General features: G+C 43.4%; 1 protein-coding gene across 1 annotated transcript in view; it reads right to left on the bottom strand.

The window, feature by feature from the left end:
* RIMKLB (ribosomal modification protein rimK like family member B) overlaps positions 18,299-25,303 on the bottom strand; it is an 89,958-nt gene continuing 82,953 nt past the window's right edge. Inside the window, exon 9 of the mRNA XM_021394619.1 lies at positions 18,299-18,637. The gene's annotated coding sequence lies outside the window, so the exon portion shown is untranslated. The remainder of the gene's footprint in view (positions 18,638-25,303) is intronic.

Genomic DNA, 25,303 nt, shown 5'->3' with positions numbered 1-25,303 from the left:
TAAGTAGGTTGAGCTGAAATGTAACAGGAACAGTCCTTATAGTACAGACAGCTATGGTTCTGTGCCTGGAAAGATTTCCCAGCAGTGTTTAATAGTGCTGATGCAGCATAATCTTTACATATGTAGGTTCTAACATGACATTACTCAAACAGGCAGTTGAGATCTTTTTGTCTGGCAAAATCAGGCTCCAGAATACCTACAGATTTCCAGCTAATCTGGGATACTTGTTCTCAAGCCTCTCAATACTTTTTTTTCCAGCCGAGGTTTAGAAAACTAATCTCCGTTTGACTGATATTCATTTTATTCTGTCTTTGGGCCACTTGAGAGCAACTATGCATCATATGGGCTATCTGTTATGCATCATATGGGCTATCTGTTATGCACAGAAGCAGTTGGTGCTAGCGCTATCTTAGTCTCAGGTGAATGTCATGGCTCATCTGGACTCTTGCCAGTTAGCTTAATCCGTTCTCTCAACAGCCTTGCCTAGGCTCCTAGGCAAGAAAGGCTTTCATCTTTTCGAATTCAGTGGACACATTCTCCCTATCCTCATGAAGGAAGGTCACATCACTGAGAACAGCAGACAAACCTTTAAATCACCTTTTGGCTAAAATCTGTCATCTTCATAGAGAAAGCACCAGTCAGGTCTGCCATAAAAAAATAAATCATAGCCAGAGAGAGCCAGAGGTTGGCAGACTTCTGACAGGAGCTGTCCAAAAGCCAGCACTGGGGAGAGCTTTCTGACCCTGTCCCACCATGTTCCTCCTACAGTGTTTGCCCAGGTGTGTTCTCTGTTCCTTTCTTGACTTAGGCAAAGCCAGCTCTTAGTCATAGCAACATACATTTGAAGGACACGTATTGAAGGCAGTGACTGACATCTGCACAGGTGTCACAGACCTGACCAAAGTCTCTGGAATGCAGAATACAGCAAGACTGTGCACAGTTTCTTATTCTGGAAAGGATCTATCCTTCATGAAGATAAGCTATATTCATCTGGAGCAAAGGACATACATAGTGGCAACACAAACCAGATACCTGCCCTCCATAGTCTACTAGAATAAAAAATGGAAAGGAAGGAGCAGAAAGTTAGTAAAGGCCACACATATGATCAAGGAAGAAAACTTTAATGGTTCAGAATAAGGACTAGGTGCAATAGTACCTTGTAAATCACTCCAATGTATTAATCTCATTTAAGAAATTATAAAGGCAATAATATTAATGCTCTCTATGAGAGGAGCCCTGAGAAAGCACTGATGTCTGCATACCACTTTGACAGGAGACTGAGCAGAGAAGAGAAACTTATCATTGACCCATTCCTGGGTGGGTTCAAGTCTAGGTTGTATGGGACTTAGAGCAACTGAGAAAGATGTTCCCATGGCAACAGGAGTTGAAACTAGATAATCTTTAAGGTCCCTTCCAACTCAAATCATTCTATGAATCTGATTCTATCATTTTCTTTAAAGAACTACATCTGTTACAGAGCCAGTACTGCAGAATCAGCTATCAATGAAACTGAATCACTCTTCAGTTTCCTCTGAACTCATCCCCATCTTCAAACAGGCCTGGGGCCTCTTCCACTCTTGTGTCCTTTCATTTGCAACCACAAACATAATGATCCAGATCACTGACATTCCAAGCTCGCCTCTTACACACACGCACCATTAATAACTACAGTGTAGTGTCTTCTTTGAAGACAAAGGAATTTGATAGCATTGTATTCTGACAGTGAAATATGCTTTTGTATTAAGAATTTTTCACAATCCTTGTAGGGTTTGTAAAACCTGTGAGGCCAGAGGCCATGTTTCTGCAACCTGACTAGGGAGTCCTCAGAAGAATATGTCTCCCCAAACTAAGGTGGAGCCCACTTTCTGCTGCTTTGGCAGTAGAATTTGTCCACTACACTAAGGCCAGGCACGGAACTGAGAACACACCTGGACAAACACATCAAAAGGAGAAGAAACTGGCAGGGTCAGAAAGCCTGAAGGTAACATACAGTAAGTTGTTCTGTGCTTCTCTCAGTGCTTGGCTCCTATTCTGAGAGCATCCAAAGAACTGCAACTTGAAGACAAATGCAGAAGCCTTTTTCACTACTTAAGGGGAGCTTATAACAAAATGGAGAGCAATCTTTTACATGGGCAGTCACTCTTGCTGTGGGCGACATCCCAAAATCATCACTGTCTGAAATATAAAATGCTGATGTTCTCTAACAGTATCAGAGATGCTGACATGAACTTGCTTCTCTCCGGAGCCCCTGAAAAGAAACCAGATCCTAGCACAGAGGAAGAAAGGTGCCCATTAAAATAATAGTAATAATAATAATAATAAAGTAAAAGAAAAAAACACCTGAGGATAAATACTAATATTTAGATTACTTGTAGAACTTTCATCTTTTTCAAGATTCACAATGCCAAAGAGAAGACAGATGAACTACATAGATGTTGAAGAAACAGAGGCATTGTGGTGGTTTCACGTTGGTAGCTAAGCTCCACCACAGTACACTCTCACTCTTGTTCTCACTCCCTCTCCTCAGAAAGATAGGGGGAAAAGTATAATGGAAAAAAAAAGGTCATATGTTGAAGTAAGGAGAGGGAGATCACTCACCAGTTACCATCATGGACAAAATAGACTCAAGCATAAGTGAGATTAATGTAATGTCTATTGCTAATAATAGACTAGAGCAGTGAAAACTAAAAGCAAACTAATAATATTCCCTCCCCCCCATCTACCCTTTTACACCTCCTCCCCCTGTGCAGCACAGAGGAATAGGAAATGGGGGTTGCAGTCAGCTCTGGCCAGCAAGAGCTGGCTCTGATCAGATGTGGGGCACCTGCTGTGCTTTGCTTACAGGGTCCACCCCTGCAGCTCCCCCCTCTACCAAAACCATGCCATATAAGGACAATACAGGCACAAAAAAATAAAGAAAGAACTTCCTCAGAGCTGTGTAGTGACTCAGAACTGGGTCCAAGCAGACAACTCCAATGCTCAAGGCCAAGAAGATGTTCCCTCCAGAAATTTTTACCTCTCACAGACTGGTGTACTGGGTCCCAAGAAGGAGTCCCCAGATCACCCACAGCAAATTAAGTTGGACTCACTTACTATGGAATAGGTCTCACATCCAGGGCTTATGGGGCAGAATGAAGGGGGTGAGACTTGCTTTATCTGTGCATTTTCTGGGGAGAGGAAAAGATGCGGCTCATTCTGAAATTGAATAGAGGGAATATCTCACGGTCAGATTCACAAAGGCAGCGTAGCACTTAAAACAAATGCACAGAGGCAAAAGAGGTCATGGCAGACCAGCTTCTTTGCCAGAGGTAGACATCAGAAGGATTACAACTGTTAAGAGGAGTTTAGGTCAACTTCTACAATCAAGATTGGTGCATCCCTAAGAGTAAGAAATCAAGCAAAAATGGCGGGAGATCTGCATACATGAGCAAAGAGCTCATGGATAAAATCAAAGGGAAGAAGAAAGTTTATGAAATATGGGAAAAGGGCATTGTCACTTGGGAGGAATATAGCAATACTATCAGAGCCTGCAGAGATGCAACAAGGAAAGCCAAGGCACATTTGGAAATAAATCTGGCGTGTGAGGTCAAGAACAACAAGTAAGGGTTTTTTTAAGTATGTCAACAGAAAAAGGAAGACTAGGAAAAATGTTCTGCTGTTTAATGAGGTGGGAGTCCTGGTAACAGGGGATGCTGAGAAGATGGAGATGCTGAATGCCTTCTTTGCTTCAATCTTTACTGATAAGACTGAAAAATCCCAGGAAATCCCAGACCCTGGAGATAAGAGTCTGGAGAAAATATGACTTACCCTTGGTTGAGGAGGAGCTGATCAGAGGTCGTCTACACAAAATGGATGCAAATCCATGGGTCCTGAAAGGATGCACCCATGAGTGCTGAGGAAGCTGGCAGAAGTGACTGCCAAATTGCTCTCTATCATCTTTGAAAGGTCTTGGAGAATGGGAGAGATGCCTAAAGACTGGACGATAGCCAGTGTCACTCCAGTATTCAATAAGGGCAAGAAGGAGGATACGGGCAACAGCAGTCAGCCTCACCTCTGTCCCTGGAAAGGTGATGGAACAGCTTATCCCGGATGTCATCTCAAAGCAATTGGAAGAAAAGAAGATTAACAATAGTAATCAACATGGATTTACCAAGGGGAAATCATGCTCAACCAATATAGTAGCCTTCTATGATGTCATCACTGGTTGGGTAGATGAGGGGAGAGCAGTGGATGTTGTATACCTTGACTTCAGCAAGGCTTTTGACACTGTCTCCCAGAATATCCTTGTAATGAAGCTTAGTAAGTGTTAGATGAGAGGACAGTGGGGTAAACTGTGAACTGGCTGAGTGGTAAAGCTCAGAGGGCTATGATCAACAGTGCAGAGTCTAGCTGAAGGCCTGTAACTAGCAATGTTCCCCAGGGATCAGTACAGGGCCCAATTTTATCCAGCATCTTCATCAGTGACCTGGATGAGGGGATAGAGTCCACCTTCAGCAAAAACTGCAACACAGGAAAAAATTCTTTACTGTAAGGGTGACAGAGCACTGGAACAGGCTGCCCAGAAAGGTTGTGGAGTTTCTCTGGAGATATTCAGGAACCATCTGGATGCTTTCCTGTGCAACCTACTGTAGGGAACCTGCTTTAGCTGGGGGGGTTGGACTTTATTATCTCCAGAGGTCCCTTCCAACCCCTACAATTCTGTGATTCTTCGATTCCTTTCTCATTTTCTCTAAACAAACAAACAAATAAATAAAGTACAAAATCCACTGGCTTCTTTATCTTGCAGTTAGACAGAATTTTCAGTCCCATATTTTCCCTGCATTAGAGATTTTAAAACCAAAACAAATAAAACATGTTAGAAAAGGAAGTTGGTGTTTCCTTACATTGTCTCTTCTTGGTATGTTGCTACAGCCATTCCCTCTGTTTTTCTTTTCCACCCTCTATCTTTTCTTCCTTTCTTCCTCCAGTCTTTCCTAAAGTCTTTTCATACAAGTTGAGGAAGCTCATGAATCCACATGGCGGTCTTTAGTTCCATTTGTTATCACTGCTAGCAGCAGAGTGCCTAAGAATCAGACTGATATTTCAGAACTTTGTATTAGCTTCAGGAAGCAAGCTAGCAGGCACAAGGCTATGGTCTGAAACAGATACTTCCAGTGAGAGAAGAACTTCTAAAGATCTGATTGATTCCTTGTTAGTGTTGTTTTAACTTGGAGACAAAAATATTCACATATGATCTAACTGCAATCACAGAAACATAGTGGGACCAACGGCACAACTGGAATACTATGACAGGGCTACAAGCTTTTTAGAAGACAGAGGCAGGGTAGGAGGTGCAGGGGAGTTGCCCTCTATGTTAAGACATAGATAGACTCTGAAGAGTTGCCTCTGAGAAATAGACATGATAAGGTTCAGAGCTTGAGGGTTAAAGTTAGGGACCAGACTAATAATAAAGGACACCTGGTGATAGGGGTCTACTACAGGCTGCCTGAACAAGGGGAGCCTGTTGATGAGGCCTTCTTCAGCTACAAGAGTTGTCACGCTTGCAGGCTTTCATCCCAATGGGAAATTTCAGTGACCCAAATGTCTGCTGGGAAAGCAACTGGGCAAGCTGCAAGCAATCCAGAAGACTCCTGGAGCCCACTGAGGATAACTTTCTGGTCCAGGTATTGGACAGACCAACCAGAGGTGAAGTGTTACTGGACCTGGAGCTCACCACTGCACATAAGATCACTGAAGAGGTTAAGACTGGAAGCAGTCTGGGCTATTGCGACCATGCTCTGGTTGACTTTGTGATCTTGAGGAATATGAGCCGGCAAAGAGTAGGCTTAGGAGCCTGAGCTTCAGAAGAGTTAACTTCTGGCTGTTTAATGAATTATTGGATGAGATCCCCTGGGAAACTGTCCTTAGGTAAAGAGGAACAGAAGAGAGGTGGCAGCTCTTTAAGGACAACTTTCGGAGAACACAAGAGCTCTCCAACCCCAGCATAAGAAATCAGATAGACAAGGCAGGAAACCAGCATGGCTGAGCAAGGATCTGATGGTCAGGCTGAGGGAAAAAGAAGAAAAGTATAAGCAGCAAAGAGAGGATGGATGGTCTGGGGAATAATACAGGGACAAGGAGGGGAATCTACAGTACATCGGTCAGAAGGGACAAGCAATTTATCCCCTCTGATAAATCATGAGAAGGAAGAATTGGCTTCAGCAGACATGGAGAAGGCTGATGTACTCAACAAGTTATTTACCTCACTCATAATTGTCAGTCATGCTTCCCGTGCCTCTCGTATCCCTGAACTTCCAGGCAGGGGTCGAGGGAGCAAGATCCCTCTCACTATAAGAGCAGAGCAAATCAGAGACCTCCAGATGAGACTGAATTGCATATGGGACCAGACTACATGCATCCCAGAGTTCTGAAGGAACTGGCTGATGTGGTTGCCAAGCCATCTGAAAAATTGTGGCTGTCAGGCTAAGTCCCCAGTGACTGGAAAAAGGGAAACATCACTCCCACTTTGAAGAAAGGGAGAAAGGAAGATCCAGGGAATTACAGGCCAGTGAGCCTCATGTCTGTTCCTGGGAACAGTCTGTTCCATGGAACAGGTTGTCCCGGAAGAGATGTTAAGGTACATGTGAAATGAGGAGGTGATCTGAGACAGACAGCACGGCTTCAACAAGAGCAAAGCATGCCTGACCAGATTGGTGGCTTTTTATGATGGAGTGATGGCACTGGTGGACAAAGTAAGAGCAATTGATATTATCTACCTGGACTTGTTCACAGCTTTTTATAAGTTCCCACACCTCATCCTTATCTCTAAATTGCAGAGATATGGACTATTCAGTGGATAAAGAATTGGTTGGATGGTCACAGCCGGAGGATTGTGGACAATGGCTCTATGTACAGGTGGAGGCTGGTCATGAGTGGTATCCCTCAGGGGTCAGTCCTGGGACTAGAGCTCTTCAACATCTTTATCAATGACACACAGTGGGATTGAGTACACCCTCAACATGCTTGCTGATGACACCAAGCTGAATGTTGCAGTTGATACAATAGAAGGGATGTCATCCAGAGGGACCTTGGCAGTCTTGAGAAGTGGGTCCACATGAACCTAATGAGGTTCAACAAGGCCAAGTGCAAGGTGTTACATTTGGGTTGGGGCAACCCCAGGTATGCATACAGACTGCGAGAAGAACTTATTCCAAGCAGCAATATGGAGAAAGACCTGGGGGTCCTGATGGCTGAAAAGCTGAACATAAGCCAGCAGTGCATACTTGCAGCCCAGAAGACCAACTGTATACTGAGATGCATCAAAAGTGGTGGCCAACAGGGCAAGAGAGGTGATTGCCCCTTCCCTTTGCCCACATGAGGCCCAAGCTGGACTACTGTATCCAGGCTTGGGGCTCCCAGCACAAGAAAGACGTAGAGCTGTTGGAGTGCATGCAGAGGAGGACCACGAAGATGACCGTGGACTGGAGCACCTCTCTTAAGAAGAAAGGTTGAGGAAGCTGGACTTATTTAGCTTGGAGAAGGCTCCAGGGAGATGTCACCATGGCCTTCCAGTACCTGAGGGGAGCTTATAAACAAGAGAGAGACTGACTTTTTACACGGTCTGATTGTGATAAAACAAGGGGGAATTACTTTAAAGTAAAGATGTTAGGAAATTAGACGTTAGGAAAAAATCCTTTACTCGGAGGGTGGCACTAGAACAGGTTTCCCAGAGAAGTTGTGGGTGCCCCATCCCAGGAGGCATTCAAGGATAGGTTGGATGGGCAGCTGATCTAGTGTTTGGCAACCCTGACCCCAGCAGGGGGTTTGGAACTGAATGGCCAGTTCCTAAACTAAGCCATTCTATGATTCTGTAATTCCCAGATGCTTTTGCAACTGCAGGACTCCAAATTCAGCTTGCAAGCTTACGGGCTCAAATTCAAACCCAAGGACCATTCTGCTATATTCACTGGCTTTATTTTGGAGGTTAATTTCAGATATCTAGGACAAAATGTATCTGACAGCTTGTATTGCTGGTACCTGAACATGGCCACACTTGGTTCCATTTTGATTTGTCCATACTAGATATGAAATGACCAAAAATAATGTTAACAGCGATCATTTGAAAACCAAACTCTTCAGCATTGTCATGATTTTTGCTGAGATGGAGTTAATTTTCTTCATAGAGGCCCATATGATCCTGTGTTTTGGATTTTTGATGAAAATACTGGTGCTAGCATATCAATGCTGGTAAGCAGCGCTCACCAAGGACTTTCCTGCTTTTCACACTGCCCTACCAGCAAGGAAGCTGGCAGTACACAAGGACACAGTTAGGACAGGTGACCTAAACTGACCAAAGGGATGTCTCAATGTACAGTATATGCATGGGAGGTGGGGAGGAGACAAGGAGTTCCCCAATACATGGCTGATTCTTCCCCCTGTCCCACTGTCATGCTCAGCAATAAAAGCTGGGGTAGAGAACAAGGAAGGGGGGATGTTTGGAATGATGATGTTTGTCTTCCCAAGAAATCATTACAGATGATGAACCCTGCCTTCCTGGAAGTAGTTGAACAGCTGCCTGCTGATGAGAAATAGCAAATGAATTCCTTCTTTTGGTTTGCTTACATACACAGTTTTTGCTTTACCTATCAAACTGTCTTTATCTCAACCCACAAGTTCTCACGTGTATACCTTTTTGATTCTCTTCCCATCCCAGCTGGCTGCCAGGATTAAACCGCAGCAAGCACTAACAGCCTATCTCTCTCTTGTGGGTTTCTTCTCCTCCCTGAAGGTGCTGTAAATCTTCTCAGCTGAGGAAGAGCTTGTAGGAACCTACCTTTAGAAAGCTGAGCAAAATCAAGTTCATTTATTAAACCACAAAAAGGTATGTTTTAGGGTCAGAAGTTCAATGACAAGAATCAAAAATGACCTTACCCCAGTACAGAGCAGTCAATATACTTACTCATCGATTTCATAGAGATAACATCCATTTGGAAGGAGAACATACCATACATAAACATGCATAATCATGCAGGAAGGCCAGGAAAAGAGGAACAAAAACTCACACTGCAGACAAGACATGATAGACCATCGTGATAAATCAGCACCTTGCAGACTTCCTTCTCCATTCTTAAGCTTAAAATACCAGCAAGCTATCCTGTACTGTATCCCCCAATAAGCATTTAATCATGATCATCTGTTTTTAAAAGGTAGAATTATAGTGTCATCTAATAATTTCAGCAGACTTGACAAAGTTTTCAAAATCTGTGGAAAGTTAGAGTGATTACATCTTTTCCCTGACGTTTTTTTTTTTTAACTATTGACTCATTAGGACTCTAAGATCATGATACATCTGTGACTCTATAAAGTTTGATTAAGAAGTTATTAAGCAGAGAGACCAGATCTCACACCTTCCACTGAGGAGTATGCTGTTTAAGATCAGCATTGTTCTGTCCTGTACAGTTCTTGCATGGCCAGCTGATCAATGGATGAGCCTGGGGGAACGATGACGATGTTTGGAGTGAGGAAAATGGCTCAGCTGAAGTGCATCTACACCAATGCATACAGCATGGGCAGCAAACAGGAGGAGCTGGAAGCCATCGTGCAGCAGGCAAACTATGACTTAGTTGCCACTACTTAAACATGATGGGATCGCTCCCACAACTGGACTGCTGCAGTAGATGGCTGTAAGCTCTTCAGAAGGGATAGGCAAGGAAAGAGGGGTGGTGGCATGGCTCTATATGTTAGAGAGCGTTTTGATTTTTTTGAGCTCAGGGCTGGGAATGGTAAGGTTGAGTCTCTATGGGTAAGGATCAGGGGCGGACCAACAGGGCTGACAGCCTGGTGGGGGTCTGTTATAGACAACTTAACCAGGATGAGGAGACACATGAGGCACTCTATGAGCAGCTGGCAGAAATTGCATGATTACCAGTCCTTGGGGGACTTCAAATTCCCTGATATATACTGGAAATATAATACAGCACAGAAGAAGCAGTCTAGGGGGCTTGTGTGGAAAATAACTTCCTTACACAGTTGGTAAGAGAGCCTACCAGGAGAGGTGCCCTACTAGACTAGCTGTTCACAAAAAAGGACTGGTGGGAGATGTAGAGGTTGGGATCTGTCTTGGGCAGAGTGACCACAAAATGGTTGAGTTCTCTATTCTTGGTGAAGTCCAGAGAGGACTCTAAGGAGCAAAATTGCTCCCTTAGACTTCTGGAGGGCGGACTTTGAACTATTCAGGACACTGGTAGGTAGGATCACTTGGGATTCAGCCTTGAATGGTAAAGGGGTCCAGAAAGGCTAGACACTCCTCAAGAAGGTGCAGGAGCAGGGTGTCCTTCTGTACCTTAAGATGAGCCAGCAGGGAAGAAGGCTTGAGTAGATAAACAGGGAACTTTTTCTGAAGCTCCAGGAGAAGAGGCTCTTCCTGTGGAAGAAGGGATGAGTAACCACCAACAGTTTACTGGCTGGTTCAGCCTGGTTCCATGATTAGTGAGGCGGGAGGACCCACAGACCCACACCCCAGGAAAGGGGGAAGGGGAAAAAGGGAAAAGGGAAAAGGGAAAGGGTAGGGAGATGGGAGATTGGCCTGAAAACAAAACAGGGGCAACAATCTGAGGAGGAAAGCTAATTTACTAAATAAGATATTGGAATGCAAGATAACACAATATAATACAATACAATTGGAATTGAATAAATCAAAATAAATCAAATAAAATGAGAGAGAGTGTACAAAAACCAAAAGCCCTTCCTCCAGTGCTGGGGGCGAGATGTCTAGGGAGAGAGGCACTGCCAGGATGAGCCAGAAGATGAAAAAGGGACGTCTCGTGATCTGCAAAGAGTTTTCATCTTTCTCTCTGAACAGAAAACAGTAGCAGAACAGCAAGCAGTCCTCTGGGATATGTAGTTCTTCTTCTCTTCTGAGAACCAGGTACCCGGAACTATCCATGATCCATGGAACTGGAGCATTAACTCTTTAACTCCCAGTGCACTACATGATGTTATGATGTGGAATACCAATAACAAAAATCATAAAACCATGACAGCAACTCAGGGAAAGTAGAAAGAAGTTGTTAGGATATGCAGGGAGAACATTAGAAAGGCAAAAACCAAGCATGTATTCAACCTGGCCACTGCAGTAAAAACAAAAAACTTTATAAATATATTAACAGTAAGAGGAAGGCTAAGGAGAAACTCCATCCTTTACTGGATGCAGTGAGGAACAAGACCACTGAGGATATAAAAAAGACTGAGGTTCTCAGTGCCTTCTTTACATTTGTCTTTAAAAGTCAGATCAATTACCTCGGGATAATTCCACTGATCTGGAAGTCTAGGATGGGGAGCAGAATAAGCCCCCCACAATTCAGGTGGAAACAGTTAGAGACCTACTTTCTTACCTCTGTGCCAGGAAAGATTATGGAGCAGATTCTCCTGGAACCTATGCTAAGGCACATGGAAGACAGGGAGGTGATATGAGAGAACCACCACGACTTTAACAAGGGCAAAGCCTGCTTGACCAATCTAGTGGCATTCTATGATGGTACGACTGCATCAGGGAACAAGGGAAGAGCCACTGATGTAATCTGTCTGGACTTCAGTAAGGCATTTGACATGGTACCTCACAACATCCTTCTCTCCAAATTGGAAAGATATGGATTTGATGGGTGGACTGTTCAAAGGGTGAAGAACTGGCTGCAGGATCAAACCCCAAGAGTGGTGGTCAATGGCTTAATGCCTGGACAGAGATTAGTGAAAAGTGGTGTCTCCCAGGGGTAAGTGCTGGTACCGATACTCTTTAACATCTTCATTAATGAAATCAACAGTGGCATTGAGGGCACCCTCAGCAAGTTTGCAGATGACACCAAGCTGTAGGGGGTTGGGGGTAGTGTCAACACGCTCAAGGGATGGGATGCCATCCAGAGGGGCCTAGACTTGAGAAGTGGGCCAAGGTGAACCTCATGAGGCTCAACAAAGCTAAGTGCAAGGTCTTGCCCCTGAGTTGAGGCAACATCCACTACCAATATAAGCTAGGTGATGAAAGGATTGAACACAGCCCTCACAAAAAGACCTTTGGGGTACTGGTGGATGTCAAGCTGAACATTGAGCCAACAATGTGCCCTCACAGCCCAGAAAGTCAACCATATCCTGGGCTGCATCCAAAGCAGTGTGGCCAGCACGTTGAGGGAGGTGATCCTGCCCCTCTACTCTGCACTGGTGAGGCCTCACCTGGAGCACTGTGTCCAGATGTGGAGTCCACAGTACAGGAGAAATGTGGACCTGTTGGAGAGTGTCCAGAGGAGGACAACAAAAATGATCCAAGAGATGAAACACCTCCTGTACAAGGACAGGCTGAGAGAGCTGGGGCTGTTCAACATGAAGAAGAGAAGGCTCTGGAGAGACCTGGTAGCAGACTTTGAGTATCTAAAGGGGAGCTACAGAAAAGAAGGGGACAGACTCTTTAGCAGGGCCTGCTATGATAGGACAAGTGGAGATGGTTTCAAACTTAAAGATGGTAGATTTAGATAGGATATAAAGAAGAATTTTTTTACAATAGGGGTGGTGAGACACAGGAACAGATTGCCCAGAGATGTTTTTCTGTCTTTCCTCCTTCTCCTGCTGCCTTGCTGCCTATCACAGTAAACCACTCGTGTTTTTGATGCAAAGCTGATGATCTGGCCCCAGGAACAGCACACACAACATGCCCAGCATGCAGCCAGCAGAACCCATGTGACCCACAGCAGCAGGCTCCAAAAGGGAGAAAATGGCCCTGCGGTCAAACAGGGACAATGACAGAACACATCAGAAAGAGAAAACAGCCAGAGGACAGGTAATGACCTGACTGTAGTTCTTCTAGTGCTTCAACAAAGCTGTCTGTGCAATGCAAGTGATATAATTCCTGCCTCATATTTTTACCTCCTTTCTGCACCACTCCTACTACCCCACCACGCCACCCCTGAGTCTGTTTCACTGTAAGTGCCACTTAAATACTGAAGTACTGGGGAATTCTGCTGTTACCAGCAATGCCTCCATCAGGAACAAGGTTTAAGCCTTAGGAGGGGCTGGGAGCAGAGTAAGACGGGTGGAGAAAGAGCCCTTCAGATCTAAGGAAAGAAATAAGAAAGTGAGAGCCTATCAGCCAAATCCAACACTATCCTCTCATGGAGATGCAGAGTCCTTCCCAAACCACCAAGACACAGTGATACAAGCTGTAGAGGTATTGTTAAACTTGCTAATTCTCACTGATGGATAGCCCTGTAGTTAGTTTAGAAAACAGTAAGAACCTGTGTCCTTGTACCAAATATATAACAATGATATACTGAACTCTTTGTATCGAGTAGAAAAGGGAAATTCTGCTTTGAATCAGCTAATTTTGTCAAAACAAGTATTGTGCAATCAAGGCAAGGAACTAACTGAGCATGCATGAAGACCAGGTTCAATCAGTGAAGACAGTGAGGAATAGTACTGACTTCATCCAGAAGACCCTGGGACCACCACACCACAAAGAGACTGAGCACATGCAAAGAGGTGGAACCTTTTGTTGATGATTTTGGGGGGGAAGCACTGAATATGTACGTGCTGCCCAGGAAAACCTTTGCATATGTAGCACAAGTAACATATGTAAGCTGAAAATCTTTTGTGCAAGCTATGCATGATAGGCGGAGCTTATCCTCCATGCATCTGGTGCTGAAAATAAAGAATGCCTGCCTTCTAAAACTCCAACTTGAGTCTTAGAGAGTTTCATAATCAACCAGTTTATGCTATCAACACCTTCCTCAGCTAACCCTCTAATTCTGAGATGTCTCCTGCATTCAACAGGTCACGGTCTTTGTTTTAAAAACTACTTTCTGGAGTTCCCAACATCCTTTTTGATATCAGTGAGTTTCTGACCATCCACAAGAAGCTGCCCTTATTTACTACCTAGGAAAGAAGCACAGCACATGTTCAACTGAAAACCCCTCTCTGAAACTCATCCGTATGCTACTCCTGCCAGGAAAGACACAGTGAGATGAGACAGTAAGAAGGGAAGAAGCAGGGAAATGCACCTGAAATTATTTTTAAAATAAGTTCAAAGGTCTTACCAGCAGATTTTATCAATATTCCATGTCATGACATCATGTGACAGGCTGTTGGGTGCAGAAGCACACTGCACTGTGGAGCTGTACTTCCTGGTCCTGTGCTCTCTAGCAGTCTCATGTGAGTTCCAACTCTCCAAGAGAAAGATGCACTGAGATTGAATTGACTACTGTTCTCAGGAGTATTCAGTGCCCCCTATGTGATCTCCAGTTCTGGGCGACAGGTGAAGGGCTTTCTGGTTTCTGGCAGCGCAGTGAGCAGCATGGTCAGAATTTTTCTCTGTCTCCCATTTGTTTGATTCATTAACTGTAACTCCCTTTACTGTATTATCTTCTCTCCTTATCTTAGTTGGGTCAGTTTATTTTCCTTCTCTCCAAAAGGGGGACAGGGCGGTGAAAGTGGCCTTTCTCCCCTCCTTTCCTCTATCACGCATGAAAGCACAACCAACAAAATAATTTATTATGGCAGGAAAAAAGGAAAAAAAATGCAAAGAGTAGGAGGGTGTGGAAGGATGCTGTGAAACATGAGAACAGGTTCCAGGATCATCTTCAGATCTGTTTGGGCTAAGCACAGACTGTGGAAGCTACAGCTGAGACAGTTTGCTATTCTGCATCTTGACATCAGCCTCAACCATCTCACTGCAGCACATGTGTCTTTTAACTACTATGGCCACAGGGTGCTCACAAAAAGAGGATATCTGTGTGCTATCAGTCTCCTTGATTCAGGTTCATCACTTGATTCTTCAATGTTGTTCTGCCTCAGTCTGCAGATCTAATCTACAGGAAAAAGACTATGCACAAGTTCAGCAAAGGAAAAACATTTTCAAGAAGAATTTGAGAAGAACAGCCATCCTCAGAGGTGGGCAATTTGTCTTTCCTCATCTCCAATGAGTTGAAGAAGACTTTTCAAGTTTATTGTAATCTTTCCCCTTTTTTCTTTTTCCATTGATAAGAGCATTAACAAGAGTTCCAGGCTTCAGAATATAGCAAAGCTCCTGGTAGCTGTGCTTACCTTCCTACTGTAGGGGTCCGTGGATACTAGTAATAGTGTGATACACTAAGATTTATTGAGGTTGTTTGCTCAGACATAAGGGCAACACAGGTAATACTTATTTCTACATCTTCATAAAAGAGGCAAGATGCACAGTGAAACAGTGAACCAACAGAAGAGCACAATGTGTCCTGATCCCATTACATCGTCTTACTAGTCAGAAATAAGGAGATGCACATGATTCCTTGTTACATGCACATAACCAGTACTTTAAGAGGTGTTAAGAGAGGGTTAGGACAAATAAAATAGCATCCAGAAAAATCACCCGGGATTCCTACAGCGTGTCTCCTGCTTATGCCACTGTGTACAATTCTTTAGTTACTGAAATTTGTGTACTCTCTTATAATTTCCACCTGCTGCCACCCCAAGTTTCCTTTTAGAGAAGAGAGCAGCAGCTGTGACTCATCATTTCCACACACATGTTCAGCACAGCACAGGTCTGAGGACTTGCCTGTGCCAGCTACCACCAGGGCAGCTACCACATCTAGGATACCGTGACTGTGATCGCTGATGAGGTTGAAGAGAAAAGTGTCTGTAAAAGTTGAGGAATAACCAGTTTTATCAGGCTGGAAGGAAGGCAATGGGAACTTACCAGCTTGTTTGAGAGATGAACTCTTATCTAGCTATCAGGACAAAATGTGACAGCTGAGCTATGGTCTGCTTAGAGCACAGCAGGAAGACTTGAATTGTTCTCTGGATAGATGTCACATATACATATCTTGTAAAGAACAAAAATAAAGCATAACACATGGGAAAACAAGGCAACACACTGAAGGCACTGTGGTCCAAGTGCCTTGGAAACAAGCTGATTTTTCATTTTCACAGCTCTGCCAACAGCTTTCTCTTCTGACCCACAGCTTCCCTGATAGACTGGACTCCCTACATAACTAATTGCCTTATAACCAACGTATATTTTTCACTGTATATCCTAAACAAGAAAAGGAATTCCCATTCTTGGGAAGCTGCACAACAGACTGGTGTCCACAAGGAGTCAAGTGCCACAAAATGCTCTGTCAGTCTCTCAAAGCCTCTTCAGACTCCCACAAACAACAATCTAAACCATCTCCTCTTCAAGAAGGGAAACTTGCTGAGGAACTCTTCCTTTCCTACCACACTTCAACCACAACCCACAAACTCCAAAACATACCTGCCCACACATCCCCACTGAAAAAGTTGGATCTAGTATGAAGATCTGCCAGCACTCAGTCACAGTCACTTCAAAAGCAGATCACAGGGAAGAAAGCAGCATGATTGGCAAGTGGTGCACAGAGGTAGCTTGGTGGCTCTCACCCAGGTAAGTCCGTATGTGGGAGAAGGACACAGCAAGAGATGAAGGCATCTCCTCATACTGACACTAACTCACAGGATCTGTGTTAGCAAGGAAAAAACACTTTCAGTCCAGGACTTCTGTAGGATGGACAGGAAGGTTTCCTCTGTTTCCCGCATCCACATTCGCTTTCATACCACTCAGCCACAATGAAGATACTGTAGGTCTCCCTGCTGGCCGTGATGCTGGAATATTTTCCAAGGGGTAGTTCAGCTGCTGGCTGGAAGGACAGCTGGGAAACGCCTTGCTCCAGTTTCATTCTTATACACTGACCAATCTGGTTACTATCAGGATCCTGCTTCGAGACAGACTAGTCTGATATATGGAAAATAATTTCTTCTACATGGCCCATTCTGACAGCAGGAGGACAAGAAAACTCTGTTTGACCCTCCAGTAGGTTATTACTTCACTCTTCAAAAAAAACCTAGCTTCCACAAGTCATCTTACTAGACTGGCTATGCTAGCCACTGCCCCTTGCAGACTAAATACACACACACACACACACGCACACACACACACATACACACACAAAAAAAAGCTCTGCATCATCTTCTAATTTGGAGTCAGAATAATGAAAAATAAAGGCATCTCATAGTTACACACTTTCAGCTCCACCAGTGAGCACCAGAACAAAAAAGAACAAGGAAAAAAAACCACATTCCTCATTTGCTCCTTGAACCTCAAAATTAAAAACATTCTTTCCATAAAGTTTCTTGCCATTGTTCTTTACATTTCATCAGCATGCAGATTTGACATATATATCTGGAAAGTCAGTTTAAACTGTTTTCTTTTATGTTGCTGGCAGAGACTCCAGGTTGCAGTGTTTGTTTTTTGTCCAGATCTTGAATTATTTCCTAGGGACTCACTTGGTTCCCTGAAGTGATTCTTAGGGTCAAAAAAAGGAGAGAGTTGAACTAGAGTACAGTACGTAAGGCCAGAGGCAGACAGTTCTTCGAAGCCACTCATTTCTGGGTTAGAAATGGGTCTAAGTTTGGTTATCTCCTGGACTAAGTGCAGAAGGGATCTGAGACTTTAACCAAGTTTGAAGCGCATTTTGTCCCTAAGGCACGAAAGGGCCAAGAGTACGGATGTTTTCTGGAAGAATCTGAACTATCCTTTACTTCAGGTTATGTTTCAAAGCCATTGTAATGATTTAATAAATAGTAACAGTTTTGTCTTACAAAATGCACCAAAAGAAATACCCATAAGGTCTTGCAAAAAGACTCTAAATGAATTTTTTTTTTCAAAAATGGAATTTTTCCACCTTCAGTAGAAAGAATGTGAGAGTGTTGTTTCCCAGTAACTGAGATTACATTACATGTCTTCAGTGAAGCTGAAGTGTCCTTTAGGCACAAGTTATTTGAGTAGCTTGGATATAACTAGCAAGTTTAAGATGACAGTCATCTGATAGGTGACAAACATTTGCCAAATGAGTTTCTACGATTTCTAAAACAGACAAGACAACAACAATCATTTATAATCCAGGGCAACAATGGTGGCAAGTTCAGAAATATTCTTGACCAGTCATTGCTGGACTGCACAAGGAGAAATCCAGGATGGAGTTTCCTGGAGGTGACTTAAAACCAATGCTTATAGACCTGAAAAGTCTGCATCAAGGCAGCTGTAGAGTTGGTTGGTACAATTTTATTTTATTTTTTTCGGGAACAAGCCTGAAGTAATGGTAGAAAAATGAACTATATATCAAGTGTGATTTCCTTGCTAAAATCTTGGACCAATGTAATTATTATACCTGCTGGGCAATCCATATCAAAGACTATATTATCTTAGTGGGGATATACAATGATCTGCATACTGCAAGGAACATCCCCACAAATGCTGCCACAGTTTACTCATATGTGTACTCAGACTTACCTTCTCATCCTGGCACGTAAATGGGCTTGTCAGTTTGCACAAAAATGCTGCTGTCACTGCTCTTGGCAAAGATCTTCTCAGTTATTGCTTTGGTTAATCTTGAGCCATCAGATCCTTGGGAGTCAATCTCACCATCCCCGATGATGCTCTCTCCTATTTCTGTCTCCTCCAAAATATCACCTCTTTATCTCTGCATCCACTAAAGTAAAGCATTAAGGAAGGGTTCCCAGTTTGTGCAGGGATATGTGACCCAGTGACAGATCTCTCATCTTGCATCTCCAGTCCCAAGTTCTCCAGGTGGACTTTGCTCTGAAACTCTGCTCATAGCCATTGTAATTGCTGTAAGAGGGAATGGAAAACATTTGCCACTTAAAAAGTGGCTACTTGTGTTTGATACCGAGTCTTCACAAATTGAGACACCCAAAAAAGGGAGGAAAAAGGGCACACAGACCATTCTTAGAGAGTATTTATATATACATATATGTCAGCAGCTATAGCAAACTGATAGAGTATCATTAATGTAATGATATTTCTAACAGGCATTCCTTGTGATGTCTAAAAGCTGAATACTCCTAAGGACCAGTAATTTTATCAGAATCCCCTGCCCAAAGTCTTGCATGCTGGGATTGAGAGCTTGCACCCTAAGAAAAATGTCTTTAAATATTTCCCTTCTCTCATTTGCTCCTTTGTCTCCGAAGGCAGTTTCCCAAGGGATCCCATGCACTAGTGCTCTAAACAGTCAAAAATGTACCTTTCTGATGTTTAGGGACTCAACTCTTAATTTTACCCTTCCTATACCTCTCAAGATTGAGAATTCTACCAGGGCATGATCACAGTACCCCAGGTTACTGCTAATCTTGACCTCTCTAATAAGTTCTTCTGCATTAGTGAGCAATAGGCCCAGCAATGCATCTCCTTTACTTGGGCCCTTTATCACCTGTACTAGGAAATTAGCACACTCCAGTAGCCTCCTGGACTGCTTGCAGTTTGATGTGTTGCTTCTCCAACATATGTTCAGGTGGCTGAAGTCACCTAGCAGGATCAAGGAATGCAAGCATGATATTTCCTGCAGCTGAAGAAAGAACTATTCCATCCTCTCCTTTATTGGTTTTCATGTAGTAGACATTGACCACAAAGTTTCCCTTGTTTGCTTGGTCTGTGATTTGTACCCATAAGATCAACCTGTGCATTGCTGTTCTTCAAAGACAGTTATCAACCATTCCCATTTTTGTATAGATTGCAACACCCACACCTTTCTTTCCTTATCTGTTCTTTCTGACTATCCATTGACAACAGCAGTCCAACTGTGTGATTCAGCCCATCACATTTCTGCGATAACAGAAACTACTTCTGACAGCGTAGTCTTCGAGTATTGAGTGCATTTCTGGGCTCCACTATACAAAAGCAACAATAAGGTCCCTGAAAGCGTTCAGAGAAGGGCAACAAAGCTGATAAAGGGTTGGAAGGCATGTCCTGTGAGGAGAGGCTGAGGATACTCAGGATGCCCAGTCTGAAAGAGGCTGAGAGGCAAAATCCCTGCTCCCAGCAACTCCTTGAGGAGGGGAAGCAGAGGGAGATGCTGGGCTCCCTGCTGCTGGGAACTGATGGCAGGACAGGAACAGCACAGAGCTGCACAAGGGGAGGGTCAGACTGGATATATGGAAACATTTCTTTACCATGAGGGTGTTCAAACACTCAAACAGGCTTCCCAGTGAAGTGGGTCGTGCCCCACACCTGTCAGGGTTCAAGAGGAACCACAGGACAGTTTATTCCTTAAGAAATCTCTGCTTGTTGGACTAGAGAAATGCGACTAATAAAGTTGTTCCCAGCAGGCAAATATGCCCTCTTTACACATGAGGACCCAGCAGTTATTGTTACCGAAGAGATCCAATAATCATGGTTGGAATTTCAGGTTCTGAGGTTTAGTCTGCACATACAGTAACCACACTGTGTATGGCTGAAAAAAATCCCAAAAATGACAATAAGGAACAGTGCATTGAATTTTAAAATAAAAAATTTCTGGCAATCACTCATATTAAAATTACTGGCAGTCACTCAAAAAGTGGGCCCAGGAGAACCTAATGAGATTCAACAAGGACAAGGGCAAGGGGCTGCACCTGGGTCAGGGCAATCCTAGATATGAGTACATACTAGGAGAAGAATTCATTTAGACCAGCAGAGAAGGTCTTAGGGACCCTGGTGATCCAAAATCTAGACATGAGCCAGCAGTGTGCATTTGCAGGCCAGAAGGCCAATGACATGTTGGGCTGCATCAAAAGAGGGGTGGTCAGCAGGGAGAGGGAGGTGATCGTCTTCCTTCTCTCAGCTCTTGTAAAGCCTGACCTGGAGTACTGCCTCTACACCTGGGGCTCCCAGCACAAGAAGGATGCAGACCTGTTGAATCAGGTCCAGCAGAGGGCCATGAACATGATCAAAGGGCAGTGGCACCTATCCTGTGAAGAAAGGTTGAGGGACTTGGTCTTCTTTAGCTTGCAAAAGAGAAGGCTCCGGGAGACCTCACTGAGGCCTTCCAGTACTTGAAGGGAGCTTACAAGCAGGAGGGGGACCAACTTTTTACATGATCTTATGGTGATAAAACAAGGGGGAATGGCTTTAAACTAAAAGAGGGGAAATTTATGTTAGATATTAGGAAAAAATTCTTTACTCAGAGAGAGTGGTGAGACATTGGAACAGGTTGCCCAAAGAAGCTGTGGATGCCCCATTCCCAGAGGTTTCCACTGAAGGCCACGTTGGATGGAGCCCTAAGCAGCCCCTTCCATGGAAATCCTGTCCACAGCAAGGGGGTTATACCTTGATGATTGTATGGGAACTGTTGAGTCATGGCCTGAACCACTGATTGAGCACCTGGAGGAAAGACCCAGTCAGCCCTGGGAGCACCGGTGAAGGCAATTCACCTGTGCAACCAGAAGGGGTGGAGCCTGGCTCCACCCCTCTTAGGCCTCATTTAAGGGCGGACTGCCCCAAGGAAGGATCTCTTCCTGGAGATCCCTCCTTGGTGGGAGCCTTTCTCTGCCAGCCCAAAAATCTTCTGGTCTGGGTGAGCGCTGTATTTTCCTTCCACCTTTTGTAATGCTATTTCTATCGCGTTAGGCCTTCTGATCGCTACGCTATTGCGTTAGGCCTTCTGATCGCTACGCTATTGCGTTAGGCCTTCTGATCGCTACGCTATTGCGTTAGGCCTTCTGATCGCTACACTGATCTTTAAGGTTCCTTCTAACTTAGCCATTCTATGATTAGGTCTGCAGTTTAGAAATGGTGAAGACTCCACTAGTGCTGACTAACACATTATTTGTACCATCCCCATTCAGCAACTTATCAATCCCTTCTGAGTGCTCTGAAGTTTCAATAGCAAGAAGTAAATACTAGTGTTTAGCAAGGTGTTGGCCTTGTCTGCTCTGAAGGTTTATTTCTTTACATTAGCATACACATGGTATATGAACAGAAAATGTCATTCAATTTGCATTCAAAAGCACCACCCTGAACTACACAAAGAGTACACGAGCTTAGCCTGAAAGTGGAGAGTAAGAACTAGGACACAGAAGTGGATAAAAAACAGAACAGTGGGACTGAAATTAAAGCAGGGCAAGGAATTGCTGGGAATTTTAACATACGTCCAGAAGTCAAAAAAGGGAAAATCGTATGCAGGTGGTGAACAAAGTAGGGAATGGGAGAGCTCTCAGCCTGGAAACCAGTGGGAATAGAAAAATGATCACTCTAAGAGAAACTGCCTGAATGTTTAGCTACTGATTTTTGAGCATCTGCAGCTGCACAAGAGTTCCTGGCACTGTAACTTGTTAAGATTACTGTAGTCATCCAAACCAAGGGCAATTTACATACCCAACATGTTCTTGTGTTCCACAGCTAAAGGATATGGAGTAGAATAACCTCATCTGTCTCCATTTAATTTTTTTCTCTAGAATCCTAATGTTAATATAATAGACTGTGGTTGAGAAGAGTGTCATGGGACCTATTGATTAAAAATACTAAGAGATCAACAGATAGTTCCCTTTTTTTCCTAAGTGTCTGTAAGTGTTGATACCACATACAGTAATGAGTTAACACCCCAATCTACCCTTCCTACAACCATTTGGTAAGGGTTTGCAGCAACTTTTTAGACTGCTTTGGGGGCCATATTGTGGAAGATTCTGCTTACTTATAGCACAAATCATTCCAATTGGAGGCACAGTACATTTTGTTAGTCTTTGATCCACATTTTCTATACTGTTATAAGAAGATAAATCAAGAAACCTGCTTAGGGATCTTATTCTGCTTGAGTTCTGTGGGCTTAGAATATCACTTTACACTGATAGGACATTTTTGCTTCATTTAAGCATGATTAGGCACATGAAGGAAAAAAATATCACTAAAAATCAAAGGTGTTCGTAAGTCTTCATCATCATGGAAATCTGGCACCGATTTTTATTTTTTATTTTTTTAATACAGGTGGGACAATATTTCATTGATTTGAAGACCATACTTTGACTAGAAAGACCGACATATAGCTTGTAGGTTGGAATAATGCCACTAAAAAGTTGCCTTCATGGTTAAATAACAGACTGAAGAAGAAAATAAAGGTTTAAACAATGATTCTGTCAAGTGTTGAAAGACCTGAAGACCTGTATATGGAACACAGGCAACAAAGACTTGGTCTGAGAGACTGGAATAATATTGTACTGGTAGGTGACAAGCAGATAGTGTTGTCAAATGCACCTCTGTTCTATTTTAAAATACATTCACCTGTTCTGACAATGGCAAACACTCCAGAGTTGCTGAAAGTGAAGATGGTTTAAGACGCTTGCTTTTTGGTTCTGACAACTATTTCCACTTAACAGTGTTTAAGTTCTGGCAACAAAAAACTTTGTAAGTAGTTTTCTCAAGGGACCTGCAATATGAGCTGTTTCAGTAGATGTTCAGATATGCTCCGCACCATGAGCTGAGGACTATTCACCTTGATGGAATAGTAATTCTAAATTCAGCAACATACCATTATTTGGGGTAGCAATACTGACTCCTGTTGATTGCATGAACAGAATATTAAAAAAAAAAAAAACTACTAAAGTTAAGTGGAAAGTACTGCTATTAGCTGAGCACTGTGTTGTATACTTTTTTTCCCAGGATTCCATGCTGTGATGGACGGTTACAGGCTTTTCAGAAGATACAGGCAGAGCAGGGAGGTGGGGGTGTAGTGCTGTATGTAATGGAGGGGCTGGATTGTATGGAGCTATCAGTTGGTTATGACACAGTTGAGAACCTCTGGGTAAAGACAAAGGGACAAGTATATAAGGCAAATGTCATTGTGGGATTAGACTGCTCATCGATGATGACATCAATGAATTATTCTTTAAGGAACTAAGAGATAACACTAGATCAACTGCCCTCATCTTTAATTTGCCAGACATTAACTAGGAATGTCACACAGCTAATAGAAACAGGTCCAGGAAACTCTTAAAACATGTTGATGACAACTTCCTGGTAGTAAGGGAGACAACGAGGAATGGTACTCTCCTAGACCTGTTGCTTGTGAACAGAGATAATCTTGTGGTTGAGGTGGCAACTGGTGGCTGTCTTGGCCATAGTGATCATGATATGGTTGAATTAAAAATCTTTGATAGGAAGAAAACTACCATTGAAGCCTCAACCCTGGATACAGGGAGAGCAGATTTCAGGCTACTCAGGAAGCTAGTTGGCAAGGTCCCCTGGGAAACTGTTTTTAAAGGCATTGGAGTCTATCAGTACTGGTTGCTTTTTAAGTATCACTTCTGGAGAGGACAGGAACAGGAAATTCCAAAACATCAGAAGCCAAGCAGGCGGAGCAGAAAGCTAGCTTGGCTGATCAAGGATCTTCTTCTAGAGCTCAGGCAGAGAAAGAAAGTGTATGGCCTCTGGAAACAAGGTCAGGCAACATGGGAAGACTACAGAGAGTCTGTTTGCCTTTGCATGGTGAAAAATTGTGTGGCCAAAGGTCAGTTGGAGTTGAAGCTGGCCAATACTGTGGGGGACAATAAAGAGGTGTTTTGTTTTTTTTTTTAATATGTTAACAAGAGAAGTAGGATGGGAGAGAACATCTGTTCATCACTTGATGAGAATGGTCACCTTACAAACAGGGACATAGACAAAGCAGAGACATTTAATGCCTTCTTTGCCTCCATCTTCAGCACTGATGATGGACTCTGGCACTTCAGGTGCCCCAAGTTTGAGGACTGTGACTGCAGGAACATTTAACTCCCAGCCAACCTGGAATTTTCCAATTTTCAAGAAGGGCAAGAAAGAAGACCCTGTTAATTATAAGCCTGTCAGTCTCACTTCACTGCTCAGTAAAATTATGGAGAAAATCATGCTGAGAGTTATTGAAAAACACCTGAAGGACAATGCAGTCATTGGTCACAGCCAACACAGTTTCATGAGGAGACGGCCATGTCTAATTAACTTAATTTCCTTTTATGACAGGGTCACCCATCTAGTTGACTAAGGGAAGCCAACTGATGTTATCTTTTTGGATTTCAGTGAACCCTTTGATACTGTTTCTCACGATATCCTTTTGGACAAAATGTCCAGCATACAGCTAGATAAAAACATAACGTGATGGGTAAGCAACTGACTGATGGGTCAGGCCGAAGGGGTTATAGTAAATGGAGTTACATCAGCCTGGCAGCTAATCACAAGCAGGGTTCCTCGGGGCTCCGTTTTAGGGTCAGTTCTTCTTAATGTTTTCATAAAGAACTTGGATTTAGGACTAGAAAATGTTTAGAGCATGTTTGCTGATTATACTAAATTTGGAGAAACTGCCGACTCCCTTGAGGGTGGAGAAGCCTTGCAGAGAGATCTAGACAAATTAGAGGGCTGGGCAATCACCAACTGCATGAAGTTAAACAAGAGCAAGTGTTCTTTGGTCTTGTCTTTGGTCACAAGGAGGTTCACTTCAGACATGGATTTCCCTGAGAGGGAACACCACCACTTCTTCCTCCGCCATTTGGCAATTTTGGA

This window comes from Numida meleagris, chromosome 1, assembly GCF_002078875.1.
Source record: "Numida meleagris isolate 19003 breed g44 Domestic line chromosome 1, NumMel1.0, whole genome shotgun sequence".
Lineage (NCBI taxonomy): Eukaryota > Metazoa > Chordata > Aves > Galliformes > Numididae > Numida > Numida meleagris.
The sequence above is the reverse complement of the archived record's forward strand: the minus strand, read 5'-3'. Positions and strand labels throughout refer to the sequence as shown.